Genomic DNA, 13,334 nt, shown 5'->3' on the forward strand with positions numbered 1-13,334 from the left:
TTGGCCCTCTGGATGGTGAGGGAGGGAAAGGGGAGATAAAAGGAGACTTAGAGATGGCAGAGAAATTAAATGAGTTCTTTGCATCTGTCTTCACGGCAGAAGACCTCGGGCAGATACCGCTGCCCGAAAGGCCCCTCCTAACCGAGGAGTTAAGTCAGATAGAGGTTAAAAGAGAAGATGTTTCAGACCTGATTGATAAATTAAAGATCAATAAGTCACCGGGCCCTGATGGCATACACCCAAGGGTTATTAAGGAATTGAAGAATGAAGTTGCAGATCTCTTGACTAAGGTATGTAACTTGTCCCTCAAAACGGCCACGGTACCAGAAGATTGGAGGATAGCAAATGTCACGCCTATTTTTAAAAAGGGAAAGAGGGGGGACCCGGGAAACTATAGGCCGGTCAGCCTAACATCCATACTGGGTAAGATGGTGGAATGCCTCATCAAAGATAGGATCTCAAAACACATAGACGAACAGGCCTTGCTGAGGGAGAGTCAGCATGGCTTCTGTAAGGGTAAGTCTTGCCTCACGAACCTTATAGAATTCTTTGAAAAGGTCAACAGGCATGTGGATGCTGGAGAACCCGTGGACATTATATATCTGGACTTTCAGAAGGCGTTTGACACGGTCCCTCACCAAAGGCTACTGAAAAAACTCCACAGTCAGGGAATTAGAGGACAGGTCCTCTCATGGATTGAGAACTGGTTGGAGGCCAGGAAGCAGAGAGTGGGTGTCAATGGGCAATTTTCACAGTGGAGAGAGGTGAAAAGCGGTGTGCCCCAAGGATCTGTCCTGGGACCGGTGCTTTTCAACCTCTTCATAAATGACCTGGAGACAGGGTTGAGCAGTGAAGTGGCTAAGTTTGCAGACGACACCAAACTTTTCCGAGTGGTAAAGACCAGAAGTGATTGTGAGGAGCTCCAGAAGGATCTCTCCAGACTGGCAGAATGGGCAGCAAAATGGCAGATGCGCTTCAATGTCAGTAAGTGTAAAGTCATGCACATTGGGGCAAAAAATCAAAACTTTAGATATAGGCTGATGGGTTCTGAGCTGTCTGTGACAGATCAGGAGAGAGATCTTGGGGTGGTGGTGGACAGGTCGATGAAAGTGTCGACCCAATGTGCGGCGGCAGTGAAGAAGGCCAATTCAATGCTTGGGATCATTAGGAAGGGTATTGAGAACAAAACGGCTAGTATTATAATGCCATTGTACAAATCGATGGTAAGGCCACACCTGGAGTATTGTGTCCAGTTCTGGTCGCCGCATCTCAAAAAAGACATAGTGGAAATGGAAAAGGTGCAAAAGAGAGCGACTAAGATGATTACGGTGCTGGGGCACCTTCCTTATGAGGAAAGGCTACGGCGTTTGGGCCTCTTCAGTCTAGAAAAGAGACGCTTGAGGGGGGACATGATTGAGACATACAAAATTATGCAGGGGATGGACAGAGTGGATAGGGAGATGCTCTTTACACTCTCACATAATACCAGAACCAGGGGACATCCACTAAAATTGAGTGTTGGGCGGGTTAGGACAGACAAAAGAAAATATTTCTTTACTCAGCGCGTGGTCAGTCTGTGGAACTCCTTGCCACAGGATGTGGTGCTGGCGTCTAGCCTAGACGCCTTTAAAAGGGGATTGGACGAGTTTCTGGAGGAAAAATCCATTATGGGGTACAAGCCATGATGTGTATGCGCAACCTCCTGATTTTAGGAATGGGTTAAGTCAGAATGCCAGATGTAGGGGAGAGCACCAGGATGAGGTCTCTTGTTATCTGGTGTGCTCCCTGGGGCATTTGGTAGGCCGCTGTGAGATACAGGAAGCTGGACTAGATGGGCCTATGGCCTGATCCAGTGGGGCTGTTCTTATGTTCTTATGTTCTTATGTGCCTCATCAAAGGTCCAAAAGCTGATGATGTGCATTTACCATTTTAGTGCCTTGCCAGTGTGCCAGTGAGATGAGAAGGGTTGAAAATCACTGGACTAGAGGCTGGTGTGTGGCTGCTGTACCCAGGTGTGGCTGCAAATCCAGGTGCTGCTTCTGTGACAGGAGGAGCTGCTAATGGGAGAGGGGAGGAAGGAGGACCTCTGCAGTTTGAACAGGTGAGCAACCCTGGTGGTGGGGTCTAGCGGCGCTTTCTGGAGAAGTGGGGCTATAATGATGCAAGGCTAATTAGTGAAGTGGGCATAAGGCCGCTAAAGAGAAGATTGGACTGGACATGCTGTGGCACGCTGATTGAAAATTGCTTGTCTAGGGAACTGTCACCGTGCTTGGGAAGCCTGGGTATAGCTGCACTAGAGCTGCATGTAGTTCATAGGACTTGCACATCTAAGCTGCAGAGGAGTGTAACTAGAAAGAAGTATTTTCTTTTCCTCCAAAATGTCATATTAGCCAGTGGCAGGATTTTTCCCCTTCTCGAGTGTGAGAAATATGGTTGGCAACCTTCAGTCTCGAATGACTGTGGCATAAGCCTACAGTACCCGGTGTTCCCAAGCGGTCTCCCATCCAAGTACTAACCAGGCCTGACCCTGCTTAGCTTCCAAGATCAGACAAGATCAGGAATGTGCAGGGTAATATAACTTGCTTATTTTTTTTTCCCATTTGAACTGACCCAAGCAGCCTGCATTTCAAGGGTATTCTCCTGCCTCCAGTGCCCAGCCTCTTAGAAGGAGGAAGCCTACGCAGAAGGCGTACTCAAGTCATTTGCCAAATGACTTAATCCTTGTCTTTGTTTTTCACTGAACAGAGTTGATAGTAACGCACTGACTGCACGTCAGTTGCCAGGACAAAAGTTAAAATTTGCCTCCAGCAGCCTTTTAAAAATGTTCTGTTCTTCCTGCTGATTTATGTTAACACTGAAAGTATGTTTCAATCGTTTCTCCAGGGCAGAGGATTGGATATAATATTTCTCTTACAATCTTCTCAATTTGTATTCCTCTTTACTTTTTCCCCCCACCACTTGATATATTAAGATAGAGAGTTATGAAATAATAAGGGGCAAGTGGATTCTGTTAGGCAGGCACACACACAGGGGAGCCCAGTCCTAACTAAACTCCAGAGTTGCAGTGCAGAAGGGGAGTTTTGGCTGCTGAAGGTAAGGGGAGATTTGTGCCCTTGCTCTGGCGTAAGGCCCAGCAGCTGCAAGGGTCAACTCAGACCTGCACCAGCTCTATAGCTGGCACAAGTCTGTATTGATTTGTGTTGGTGATCAGGCACAGGAAGGAGGATAGGATATGGCACACACCTACACCATCAATCCTGCCCCCTCCCGGACTGATGCCATGCTGATGGAGCTTGCTTAGGGTTGATACTAGCATTTGGGCAATGATGACTGGTGCATCAATTAATGACCGGTGCTCAAACAACCATATTCTATCTTCAGGAGAGCTGACAGAATGATAACCTGCTTCTCTTACCTTTTCTGGATTAAATGGAATGTGTTACAGTTATATTATATTAGGCCCCACATCTGTGCCTCCTCGAGATTTCTTCTAAATCAGGTCCATTGAATATGATAGTGGGCCATAGTAGAGAGAGAGTAACAGTTCTCCCAAATAAGGACTGATGAGTTATTGTGATTCTTGGGTTTTAGGCAAGACATAATTGTTCTCATCTATATTTTGCACCAAGCCTGGCACCTCATTGCTTTGAAGAGACAGGTGACCTTCCTACCTGAATATGTTTTTATCTCTGGCTTTGCAAGGAGGGCACATGAATATTGCAAAATGTTTTCAAAGGGCTGGGTGAAATATTAAAACAAACTGTCTTTTACGGTCTGTCACATCTATTTTTATGCCCTTGGGTACCCTAATAAATCTTTCCATTATTGTGCTGGGTGATCTGTGACGAGTTTAAAGCACAATTATTGACAGTGATTTGCAGCCCTGGAATCAACCTTAATGAATGGCCACAAAAGGGTCTTTAAGAAGACACCTTGACATTACTGTGGACAAGAGTGAGGAGAAAAATGGAATCCAGTTTCTTATCAGCTGTCCATTTCTAACCATGCACTTACAGAAATGCCTCACCCACCCTTTCTAAGCAGTGGGTGCTGTTTTTTTCACTGCCCTCATTTAGTTGCTGATGTCACCAGATTGAGAACCTTTGGAGACGGGGCACAGAAAGACTCTGCCCAATCTCCAAAGAGCTGCTGCTATTCAGGACAGGCAGTAGAGTGCTAGATGGAACCTGGGCATATGGTAGCTTCTTACATTCTTTTATCTTGACATTGGCATCACTAGGGTTTGTGCCAGCCAAGAGGAGGCCCCACAATGAAGCTCCTCCCATGCAGTGGGCAGGGCAAAGCCCTGGGTAGTGTGTGTGGTGTTACACCATTGCACTGGCCCCACTGGTTTTTTTGGCTATAATGTTTGACAGAATAGAGATTTCAACATGGTTTGTTTCATGTCATTCCTCATGAAATTGTACACCAAATGATCTATAACTTGATGGTATTATTTAAAAATACAAAGATTAAAATAATTTTGGCTCGTGTCACCCCTGCCACGTGTGTGTCACCTGCTGCAGTTTGCACCCCCCACACCCCCCTAGCGATGCCATTTCCCCTCGATACATGTGAGGTTCTGTGCACGCAGTGCTCCACAGCTGACAATGAGAGAGCCCTTGATGTATTCAGAGTATTCTTGTCACCGCATTGTTCATTGCTGATGCTCAGTGGCCTTGAAGCTTACTGGTAACTACAGGCAAATTACCATTGCGTAGCCTTATCCGCTTTACAGAGTTACGAGGATCAATGAGATGGCGGAACATGTGCATTGAAGAGTATGATACTGGGTTTTGTTCAGGGTGGCCTTGGAATGTTGAAGTTGCTGATGCACCTGTGCTGCTTTTCCTTCGCAGGGTTTGACGTCTTGACTGTTTCACTCATGGATTTTGAGTACTTTATCCATTGTTTCCTTCTGTGGATCCTCAAAAATGTTTGAAAGCACCAAATCCTTCAATGTTTGACGTACCATGTTGTACTTAAACTCTTTTGTCAGAGAATTCAGCATGATTAAGAAGACCTAAAGAACACTGAAATTATGTCATTTTTCCCCCAAAATGACTAGAAATAATAATAATAATAATAATAATAATAATAATACAGGTATTTATATACTGCCTTTCTTGGTCTTTATTCAAGACTTTATTCAAGGCGGTTTACATAGGCAGGCTAATTTAAATCCCCGGAGGGATTTTTACAATTGAAAGAAGGCTCTATCTTTCAAGAGCCACAACAATTCAGATGTTTCATTCTGATCTGGCCTCCATCCTGCCCTCCATCCTCCCACGCTCAGAGCAGATGGAAATAGCTCGGCTCAGCTTGTCAGTTGCTTTAAGGTCGCACGGTGCCGGTGGCTTCGAACTGGCGACCTTGTGGATGTTATCTTCAGGCAAATGGAGGCTCTACCCTCTAGACCAGACCTCCTGCCCACTAAAATCCATTTTAGTGTTCTAGAAAGAGTTTCCCAAAGTGGAGGTTGCAAGCCCACACCAGGTGGGTCATACCCTGGACCCTCCTGCCCACCCTTACCTCCAGATGGCTCCAAATCGGAGCCACTCCAGAAGCATTGGAAAGCTCTGGTGGCTTCTCCCGGGTCGTGCCGGGCCAATGACCCACTCTATCGGACTGCCCACAGAAGCATCCAGAAGTCCTTTCCATTGTGGCTGGAAGTTGCTTCTGTTTTGACAGTAAGTCACTTCCTGTTACTTCTGTAGGTCATGCTGAGGCTAAGTCTGCAGAGGCTGAAAGAATTGGTTACTGGCCAAGGTCCCATATGAAGTGGTTGGCAACCTTCAGTCTCGAAAGACTATGGCATAAGCCTACAGCACCCAGTATTCCCAGGCGGTCTCCCATCCAAGAACTAACCAGGCCTGACCCTGCTTAGCTTCCGAGATCAGACGAGATCGGGCATGTGCAGTGTAACAGTTGAAGGAGCAGCGCATTGCTACCCAGTGGGGAGAATGAGGTGGGTTGTGTCATTGGGAAGTTCGGGAACCACTATTCTAGAATGTTCTTTCACCAGCCTACTTGCATGCTGCTGATTTTGCCTCATTGTTGTCCCCTGTTTGAATTTGCTTGCATCTCTCTCCCCCCCCCCCCAGTGGCATAACTGGAGGGGGTGCAAAGCCTCCCTTTTGCTTCTACCGCCCAGAACGGCTCCGAGGTGGACGCTCCATGTTCAGGTGCCTGCAAAACTTAGTGCTTTGCACCCCCTGCAGCTACCCTACTGCCACCACTTGCCCGTGTTAATAGGACCTGTTTTTCACATGCTAGGCAGTATTTTTAGAGTAAAAAAAAAATGATTAAAGTAAGCTATCACTAGTTAAACAGTTGGTTGCTTTGAAGTAAGCAGGAATTATTAAAGTCACTCATCATAGGCAGAGTTGCTTTCACAGGAGCAAGAGATATTAAACTGTGAGCCACAAACCACCTCAAAGCCAGCAGCCTTATCTTTGGTGGGATGAAAGCTCTTTCCAGGAACAAATTAATGCTAGAGTACTGGGCTTCACACTAATTTATCCCAGCAGAACTAAAGCAATTTCACACCCCTTTTGTCTCTTCAGTGGCCTCACTGTACCAGCAAAAAAAAAATGTCCATGATCAAGAATCTACAACAGCTTCTTCAACATAATGTCATGACCTATTGCAGGGCAGATCCACAACTCCCTGACATCTGAATCTGAGTGCTGGGTTGGCACCTATGGTGCCCTGGTGAGGAGATCGTAGAAGGCTGGTGGGTGTAGTGGAATTGCTGGAGATTTCCCGTGAGGAGATAGTGTGGTGTCAGCAGTGGTCCCTTGTTTTTGACAGGTCTGGGAGGTATGGAGTTAGCCCCAGAGCCTTTGGCTTGCAGTGGGTGTGGCTCACAGCTGCAACTTAGCAGGGATAAGGAGGACCTTGGGGATAAAGGTGAGAGAATAACTGCCAGTGGGTGTAGAAGGGTGGGCTGACTAACATAACTAACTAATTAGTCCAGGGGTGCTCACACTTTTTTGGCTCGAGAGCTACTTTGAAACCCAGCAAGGCCCGGAGATCTACCAGAGTTTTTTTTTACAGTGTTCGTGCCATCATAACATATAACATTTATGTGTTCAATGGATGTTGGTGTACCTTGAGCCCCACTGAGTATAACAGGACTTACTCCTGAGTAGACATGCCTAGGATTAGGCTGTGAGGCTGCAATCCTAGCCACACTTACCTGGGAGTAAGCCCCATTGAGTACAATGGGCCTTTCTCCCGGCGTTTCCTCCCAGAGGCACCTGAAGGGGGGGTCAGCACTTTGCGATCTACTCATTTTGACTCGCGATCCACCTATTGAGCACCCCTGAATTAGTCTAAAGTGGGCATAAGCTCTCTAAAGGAAAGTTTTGATGGGACAGGGGGATGGATACACTCTAAGGTAGCATGTTCACCATTTACCTAGTGGGAGAGGTATTATGCCATACTGCAGGCAATTGATGTGCATCTGAGTGCACTGCTTCTTTTAATGGCCCGTCAGCATATTCTCTTAATCCTCTTTCTGGAGAGTTCATTTATCTTTGTGAATTTATTTCCTGATGGTCCTTGGCATGCAGAATTGCCCATCAGATGCAGATTTTGCACAAAATTTACTTTCCAAGCTATCTAGCAATTTTGGATTAATTGGACATTGGCAGAAAACAGGCCAGGTTTTTTTTTTTTTTCTCTTCTGACTTGAAGGGCTATTTTTGTGCTCGAGTCACTTGCAGTATATCAGAACTACCGCACTGGATGAGTTTAGTTTGGCACCTGCCACCTAGATAAACTTGGCTGGAAGGAGATTTCGTGTTTTTTGCACAGGCTAGCCATTTCTTTTTAAACTGTGCTGCCTAATGGAAATCCCCTGATGTTTTTGCATCTGTAACTTTCAATCCACACGAGCAACACAGCCGAGACCTAAGACATGCATTGCAAATGAAAGTGTGGCCTGGTGCCAAGGGCAAAATCACACCCCAGAAGTGATATCACTTCCGGGATGGACGTCACACCTGAACTTTTAAAAAAGTGAGATGGCGTAGCTAAGGCATCTATCTGCTACCTGGGGTCAAATATTTTATAGCCCCCCCCCTATTTGCAATTAAATCAAATTGAGGGTGCAACCCTTACCAACGTTCCAGCACTGGGCATGTGCTATATCCTGCAGTTGGGGGCAGCTATGGAGACCTCCTCAAGGTAAGGCAATGTTTGTTCCCTTCCCTTGAAGTTGCATTGCCCTTATGCTGGTGCTGGAAAGTTGGATAGGATGGGACCCTTAATTTATTAAGTAAATAAAATAAAAAGTTTTCTGGTTAATTTTGATAGAATGCAGATATTCCAATGTGGTTTGTTTCATTGCATTCAGCATTAAATGGCACTTCCAAAGATATATAACATGATCGTATAATTGGAAAATACCAAGGTTTTCACAATTTTGGCCACTAGTGTCAAGCTCAGCTTGTTGCCCTCCTAAAGCTTATTTCCTGGTACAGTTGCCACCCTCTGTCCCCCCTTAGCTACGCCACCACTTGTGAGCTACTCATGTAAGCATTCTTTGTGGCTCCTGCCTCGTTTTAAATGCCTTTGCTCTGCGTCGAGCCATACAGCTACAGCATTAGCATGCCAGCAGCGCATCCAGAAGGCTGACATCCTGCTGTGCTCATGCTGCAGGCGCGTTAATATTGCACAAGTGTGGCTCAGCGTATGTGGTAAGAACATTTCAACAAGATGGAAGATGTGGGAAGTGCTCATTTTGAAGAGTGCTTTACCCATGGCTCGCGTTATATCCAGATCAGGCCTTGGGGCACAATCCTAACCAGGTCTGCTCAGAAGTAAGCCCTATTTTGTTCAAAGGGGCTTACTCTCAGGAAAGCGTGGTTAGGATTGCAGCCTCAGTCTTATGCAGCCAGCTTCCAAGAGATCTGCTGTTCACAGTAAGGAGACACACACTGACCACTCTTCCTGCTACTTCTCAAGATATATGTTAGGAAAATGGATCATTAAGCAGACCACATGAGATGGTCTATGGAAGTTATAGATGTTGAAGATGTACAGACTGTATTTGGAAGAGCCAGAGCAGACCACTCCTGATTGCATGTGGTCTCTGCTCTTGTCTGTGAGTGCATTGTAGCTCTCCCCCCCCCCTTGGGGCCAGGTGAATGAACTTCTCTGTAAGGGAGATAGTGAATCATCAAACCTGCCACAAGAATTACATGAATACGAGGCATGTGAGAGTGCTTTAAGACCTTAGGAAAGATACTACATCACTACTAGGTGTTATGGATATACATTTGTGTGTATTGTATCATAATGTTCTGTAAGAAAAGTCCAGCTGGATCAGGCCAAAAGCCCATCTAGTCCAGCCTTCTGTATGTCACAGTGGTCTACCTGATGCCTCAGGGAGGACACAAGAGGAGACCTGCATCCTGGTGCCCTCCCTAGCATCTGGCATTCTGAGGTATCCTACCTCTAAAATCAGGAGGTTGCACATACCCATCGTAGCCTGTAATCTGTGATGGATTTTTCCTCCAGAAATTTGTCCAATCCCCTTTTAAAGGCATCCAGGCCAGAAGCCATCACCGCATCCTGTGGCAAGGAGTTCCACAGACCAATCACATGTTGGGTCAAGAAATGTTTTCTTTTGTCTGCCCCAACGCTCCCAACACTCACTTTTAGTGGACGTCTCCTGGTTCTGGTGTTGTGTGAGAGGGAAAAGAACACCCCCCTATTCTTTTTATCCATCCCCTGCATTATTTTCTGTGTCTCAGTCATGTCACCCTTTGGGCATCTTTTTTCTAGACTGAAGGGCCCCAAACACTGTCGCTTTTCCTCATAAGGGAGATGGCCCAGCCCAGTTGCTCCTTTGGGTTGCTCCCTTCTGCACCTTTTCCATTTCCACTATATCCTTTTTGAGGTGTGGTGACCACAAGTGGATGCAATACTCCAGGTGTGGTCTTAACATCGATTTGTACAAATCTCTGTGACTCTATCAATTCAGGTATCTTTCTCTCCTAAATGGCGACATCTGTGTGGACTGAAGAGACGTGTTGGGAAGCTGGAAGGGAACAGAAGGAGACCGCTTGTATTAGTGAATCTTATTTATTATTTTAAATATTTGATAAATTTCTATCCCGCCTTTCCCATGCCAAAGCCAATGCCCAAAGTGGCTTACAGAGCTTCATAATAAATTACAATGTAGCACAACAATAAGTAAATAAGGTCAAGAACATTAAAACACATTTAAAAACCTAGGGAAAAGAAAGCAGAAACACATATTGTCAAGCAATGGGGGCGGGGGACACAAATTAATCTAGGGGAGTAATCAAGCCACAGCAGTATTCTACAGGCACAGAGGGCAAACATCCACCCATCAGCCAAAAGCCAGATGAAACAGGTATGTTTTGAGCCCTTGCCTACAAGCCATAAGGGAGGGGGTAGTTCTTAATTCCCCTGGAAGGGAGTTCCATAACTGTGGTGCCACTACAAAGAAGGCTGTCCCTCAAGTTGCCTCCCCTCTAACTTGGAATAGAAGCAGCACTCGAAGGGGAACCCGTTCAGATGACCTAAGAAGGCAGGCTGGAATGTATGGAAGGATAGCCTGAACCCAGTTGGTGAAGGGCCTTGAAGTTCAACACCAGCATCTTGTACTGGATCCTGAATCTATAACCTTTTCACATGGGAGAGAATCCTCTAAGTATCCCTTCCCTTAAGAACTATATTGGGAAATATGATTTATCACTGATTTGCTGTAGGTTTTGGAGTCTCGGCCAGGATTTTGGTCGTTCCTCACCCCAAATCAGGCTGAGACAAAGTCTGATGGAAAATTAGGAGTAGGTTTTTGTGGGAAAGGGCTGTGACTATGGGGTCTGAATTTGACGGCCTGCACATCAAATTTTTGACTGCCCAGATAGGGCATCTAAAGGTTTTTTCTTTTCCTGTTTTAATGAAAAATGAAAGAAAAACACATCTTATTTAATGATGTCACCCATGAAAAATAATGGAAGTTTATGTTATTGACAAAGAACAAGGCACATAAAATGAGAATTCTACCAACAAACCCCCCCCCCCAATGCAACCAAGATTTCTTTATAAAACATTATGGTCATGATATTGTGTACAAATTGCAGTGCCCATGCAATTATATTCTGCCTTTATTCTTTTTTAAGTATCCAAAGGCTTTTATTCTTGCTACAATACTTATCCAGAGGGTGGGGACAGATGAATTGGGTTTATTTTACCGATATGTGAATGTGACTGACACAACAAATGCTAATATTCTTCAGAAGAATTCTCTGGGGCCTGTCAGAGAAGACTGAATGAGGCCAGTTCAGTGGGTTGCTCCTGCCAGGGCACTGAAACTAGCAGCATTTTATGACTAGAAGTGCCAGAAACATCAGACAGTTCCAACAGAAGTGGGATTGATGCTTGGCACTTCTTCATAATATTCTTCCCATCAACCTAAATAGCTGAGAATCCTAGCTTTAATACCTGTATGCTGAGCTTGTCTTTGTGACTCTGGTGGATTGCTTTCACCTGCCTTTCCCCACCCTTCTGTGTGGATCGTGGCATTGCTAGGAGGGTGCGGGTTGCACTGGGTGATGCACACAGGAGGGTAACCAAAAATTTTTTTAAGTGTGGTGTTTTTGAATACCACCATCATGTTGTATATCAATCCATGTGTAATTTCATGCAGAATGCAAAGCAACAAACTGAATTGAAACATCTCTATTCTATCAAAAGTTTTAGCAAAAAAACTAAAGAGCAGGTGAGGTGATGGTGCATCACATGCCCACTACCCAGGGCATTGCCCTGCTCACTGCATGGGGAAAGATCCATCAAAGGGGTGATGTGCTGGCCTCCCTCACAAGGTGACACAAACCCTGGTGTCACTACTGGGCACAGGTCCTGATCTCCTGCAACAAACTTCCTGTCTTGCCTTGTCTTTCCATTACCACCATGGTGTCCCAGCCTGAAACCGGATAGGATTGTAGATGCCCCTTCTTTTGCAAAGCCTAGTTCTCAGCCTCATTTTTACTTTTATAGTGTCAAAAGGAAACCCCCATTTTCTGAAGAAGTAGAGCTGTCCTGAATGCATGCTGTAGCGCTTGAGTTCTTCAAGGCACTGGACTTTCCATATCAATCTAGTGGAGACAGATGTAGTTTTGCTGCCAAGCACCGTTCTAAGATAACATGTGTGATGCACGCTACAATTCACCTTTATTGCAGTTCCTTACATTCTCTGCTCTGTTGTTTGTAGAGTGCAGCCACTGGGAGAATATAGGGAAGTGTGATAGCCATGACAAGCTCACAAACTTTCAGGCTTTGCTATAAGTGGCAGCTATTATTATTGTTCTTGCCAAACTAGTACTTAAGAATCTGAGGAGGAACAAAAAAAAATCCATAGCAGAATATTTTTCAAGCAAGGAAGACAAAAGAGAGTTATTGCTTCAGAAGGCAAGGTGCTAGAACAGGGGTGCCCAAACCCCTGCCCTGGGGCCACATGCGGCCCTCGAGGTCTCTCAATGCGGCCCTCAGGGAGCCCCCAGTCTCCAATGAGCCTCTGGCGATTTGTTGGAGCCCGCACTGGCCTGACACAACTGCTGTCAGTGTGAGGGCGACTGTTTGACCTCTTACGTGAGCTGTGGGATGAGGGCTCCCTCCACTGCTTGCTGTTTCACATCTGTGATGCAGTAGCGGCAGCAAAGGAAAGGCCAGCCTTGCTTTGTGCAAGGCCTTTTATAGGCCTTGAGCTATTGCAAGACCTTCATTCATTCATATAAGTTCATCTTTAATATATTCATTTATGTAAACTTATGTAAATATATTCAAATTGTAAATGTAAATTAATTCTTCCCCCCCCCAGCTCTCTATAGTGTCAGAGAGATGATGTGGCCCTCCTGCCAAAAACTTTGGACACCCCTGTGCCAGGAGAACAATGAAAATGTTGATCACGTTTAGCGGTAGAGGGTGATAAGAGCTCCCTGTATAACACAACATACACCACAGTTAGGATTACAGGGCGTGTTTTGTACTGCAGATGCCAAAATCAAATTTGCACCCCACTCTTCTTCCAAGGATCTCAGGGCAACATACATGTGTTACCCCATATAGTCTTACAACAATCCTGTGGAGTAGATTTGTAGCCCATGGCCACCCCCATGTGCTTTATTTGCTGAGTGAGGATTTGAGCTTGCTCCCCTTCCCTGGTCTGAGTCCAGCATGCTAACCACTGCACAATATGACCTCTTTGGCCCAAGTCCAACAATGTATTCTTTGATCTGCTACGGTCTTATTGTCTAAACCAGCAGTTTTCAAACTCTTGGGGAGAATTTGAACCG

The 13,334-nt window shown here is 45.5% G+C and overlaps 2 pseudogenes; both read right to left on the reverse strand.

The window, feature by feature from the left end:
* Positions 1 to 2,467: 2,467 nt before the first annotated feature.
* LOC136658258 (5S ribosomal RNA) lies at positions 2,468 to 2,587 on the reverse strand (annotated as a pseudogene).
* Positions 2,588 to 5,819: 3,232 nt separating this feature from the next.
* On the reverse strand, positions 5,820 to 5,936 carry LOC136658235 (5S ribosomal RNA; annotated as a pseudogene).
* Between the last annotated feature and the right edge of the window lie 7,398 nt (positions 5,937 to 13,334).

This window comes from Tiliqua scincoides, chromosome 7, assembly GCF_035046505.1.
Source record: "Tiliqua scincoides isolate rTilSci1 chromosome 7, rTilSci1.hap2, whole genome shotgun sequence".
Taxonomy (NCBI): Eukaryota; Metazoa; Chordata; class Lepidosauria; order Squamata; family Scincidae; genus Tiliqua; species Tiliqua scincoides.